Raw genomic sequence first — 3,803 nt, 5'->3', positions numbered from 1 at the left:
CCACAGCTCCTACTGGGGGATTTTAATTGCATCCTATCCCCATCGGAGCCCTTTTTGATGTAGGACAATCGTTACCATATTTTCAGTGAAAACAAAAATAAGAAAAATATCTAATTGGCTCATATATGGCGAATCACTTTACAAATCTGTTTTGAACTACTAATCATCCACGCTCCGGTGTGTTTGAACAACAGCTGTCGCATGCTAACCGGAAGGAAAACAAATGTTGTCTACATGCATGACTCGTTGGTGCCGGAGAAGAATGTGTAATGACATGTATAGGATTTGGACCGGTGGCAAAAATGTAGATCTGCTTCGGAAAAAGCCGATCTAAGAACCCTTGCAAAAACTAACAAAGCCAAAAGATCGGGGAGGATGACGAACAACGAGGTGGAGTAGGCGGCCAAAGCAGTGGAGGAGGCTGGGCGCTGCTGCTGCTGGAGTCTAAACAAAATTTAAAAATAAAACAAGGAAAAAAGGGGAGCAAGGAAGGGAAGAAGTTGCTAAATTAGTAGGGGGCGCACCGGAAGGGGGCTAGGGTCTGCAAGCAACATCAATCTCCAATGATCCAATCTTGCTATGATACCATGTTAAATTATCAATTTTTTCAAAAGCTTAGCTTTTGAAAAAATTTAAATTTAATCACTTAATCAATACTTTATCATTGATGAAGAAAATTTTGTGTTATATATGTGCTATCCCTAATGAGGTTGAGATTTTCCAAGCCATTTCTTGAGGGAGGTAATTAAAGTATTAATGAGAAATATATTATAATCAAAGTTTGGTGATCATTTATCACAAGCATTAGCTTCCGAATTTTGTTCAATATTTTATTTTGAAAATGTCAACTATTAATGTAGTATGCTGTTATATAATCTACAAATAAAATTGAACGGTCACATTAAGTCTTGAGGTAAGAAAGAAAGAGATATGCGCAAAGAGAGGTGCTGCAATACGGTCAAGGCAGAAAACATGAGTTTTCTGCCTTCCATTAAAATGCTGCCACCTCACCTATTGCATTTCCGTAAAATAAGATTAAAACACCATATAAAACATCAGATTGTTCAACTCACCGAATAAAAAAAAATTCATCGGATCGCAGTAGATAAATCAGCCGGAGAGAGATTACCGGTGGAGCGGCGGGGTGTGGGTAGCAGCGTAACCGGAGTTGGCGGCTGGGTCGCGGCCACGCTGGCTCATGGGGCCGTGACCCACGCTGGCCTGAGACCGGCGTGGGTCGTCAGATCCACATTGGGTCAGGAAGACCCACACCGGCCTCAGGCTGGACTCCAGTCAAATCTGGTATATATTTCTAATTTTCATGTGTATTTTTTACAGAATGGAAGAATCTTCTATGGACCATGTTGGCAGAGTTTCTAATCAAAATCAAATTTAGAGGGCTTCTCACAACTTCTTCGACTTCTTTGTTGGTGTTTGGCTTACATTTCAACACCTGATGCAATGTTTTCATTTGGACGTGGTTGGTTTCAGCTTCATCTCAATTGGGATCTCTTATATTTGTTGAGCTTGTTGATGCATGGTTATGGACAAATGACAATTGTTACAAAGCATGGCCTTTTTGCCTTAGAAGCAAGGTGTTCAGGGCCTTCTGCAAAATTAAGGCCTCAGCTTGTTTTTGGGAGCCAGCCATGGGTTTGGTGACCCCTGAGGAGCAGACCCACGCTGACCCAGCGTGTCTGTCGGGTCACCGTGACCCATGACTAGTCCGGCCTGAGACCCGCGTGGGTCTGCTGACCCAGGTCTCAGCCTCTCAGGCCGGGACCAGTGCGTCCAGTGAAGCTCTCATTTTTCTCTTTTTAACTCTCACCCTTTCTCTCTCCCTCTCAAAATCTAGTGTTTTTGTTCTAGAAAATTTGTGTGCAATTTTTTTACTTTAGATGAGGTGTCTTATTTCTATTGGGTGGCAGAAAACTCATGTTTTCTGCCACGACCGAATAGAAGATATCCCCATGCGGAAATAAGTAGTAGATATACTCACACGAGGACAATAAAATATAGTACGACCTTAGGATGATTCTGAGGACGATGCTAAATTATTAAGTTGTTCCTGAATGGGTCTATTGTATTTTTAAATATCAAATCATTAAACTATGAACTTCTGAATTTTAAAAACAAGACATTTCTTAATCGAAACATCCTGAATTGACCGAGTGTTTGCGTGTAGAAGAGATTTAACACCAGCAGACAAAAACAGTAACATTTGTATAACTTATCATATTCATCAGATAAAAATTCAACCTAAAGTAGCAAAAACATTCCGTGTATGCAACATCATGACAGAATATTGTAAATTATATTTCTGTCTCAAACCTGGTCGTTGGAGGAATTTATCATGGTGTTATTGGAAGACTTCCCTCGAATTTATCAAAACGACAAGGATTCGTGGCTCTTATATATATATATATTCTAGTTTAAGTAATATTTTTTATTATATATAAAAGGTTGGAGAAAGCAACATTAGAAAAATAGAACTACACTGTTCCATTAATTGAAATGGTCGGATTTGGCAGAATTTCGAAACGTGCAAATTAAATGGATAAATAAAAAATCGATAACTTACCAAGTCTTGCAGCCTTACAGGTTCCATCTGGTGAAAAACACAGACCGGTTCATTCACTAACGGCTATAAATAGACAAGTTCCCATGCTTCATCTCTTACTCCTCACAAAATCAAGAATTCACAGAATACAGAGGAAAGAGATCATAAACCAGAATAAGGATGAAAGGGTTTCCTAATTACCTTGTAGCTTTTGCACTCATGGCTATGGCATGCTCCATTGCCTCTGCCTATGACCCTGCTCCTCTGCAAGACTTTTGTGTTGCAGCTAGCACTTCTACTGATGCTGGTATATACACATTCTTGTTATTATTTTCTCTACAAGTCATTTGAAGCATCTGAGTTGTTTTTTTCTCAACCCATATCAATGTAATATTATAAACCATTATAATGTAATGTCTTGTGATATTAACAAACTTTTCTTTGTGCAGTATTTGTGAATGGAAAGTTCTGCAAGGACCCAAAGCTTGTCAATGCCAATGATTTCTTCTTCCAAGGGCTAAACATTCCAAGAAGCACTGCAAATCAACCAGGGTCGAATGTCACTCTTTTGACCGTAGACCAAATACAAGGCCTTAATACATTAGGTGTATCCTTGGCTCGCATTGACTTTGCACCAAATGGCCTAAATCCTCCCCACATTCATCCTCATGCCACTGAGATTTTTGTAGTCGTAAAGGGTACCTTGTATGTTGGCTTTGTCACATCTAACCCTGATAACCGCTTCTTCACAAAGGTTTTAAATGCTGGAGATGTCTTCGTATTTCCAATTGGCCTCATTCACTTTCAATACAATGTAGGAAGTACTGATGCTCTTGCCTTTTCCGGTCTCGGTAGCCAGAATCCGGGGCGCATTAGCATAGCAGACACAATATTTGGATCTAATCCTCTCATCAATGCTGACGTTCTCACCAAAGCCTTCCAATTGGACAAGAATGTGGTTAACTATCTTCAAAAACAGTTTTCTTCCAACAACGTTTAGAGAAACATTTGTAATAGTAATTACGATGAACCATTAGATGGTTCATATAAAAAGTTTGCCTTGTTTTGCTAGTTTTAACATATATAGTTTTAGTAATTATAATTAAATGAAATGATTTCTTATGTACAAGCACTTTCTTTCCTTTTTCGTAGCATGCGTGTTTTGTTGTGTTTTTCTGCACCTGTCACGATATTGCAGACACAGTTTTTTAGGTTGTGTGGAGGTTTAGTTGGTTCTGCAAAT

General features: G+C 39.2%; 1 pseudogene; it reads left to right on the top strand.

Annotated features, from left to right (window-relative positions):
- The first annotated feature begins 2,687 nt into the window (after positions 1 to 2,687).
- On the top strand, positions 2,688 to 3,560 carry LOC132169200 (germin-like protein subfamily 1 member 7 pseudogene; annotated as a pseudogene).
- The last annotated feature ends 243 nt before the right edge of the window (positions 3,561 to 3,803 follow it).

The sequence above is a fragment of the Corylus avellana genome, chromosome 2 (assembly GCF_965113065.1).
Source record: "Corylus avellana chromosome 2, dhCorAvel1.hap1.2, whole genome shotgun sequence".
In the NCBI taxonomy this organism is placed as follows: Eukaryota; Viridiplantae; Streptophyta; class Magnoliopsida; order Fagales; family Betulaceae; genus Corylus; species Corylus avellana.
The sequence above is the reverse complement of the archived record's forward strand: the minus strand, read 5'-3'. Positions and strand labels throughout refer to the sequence as shown.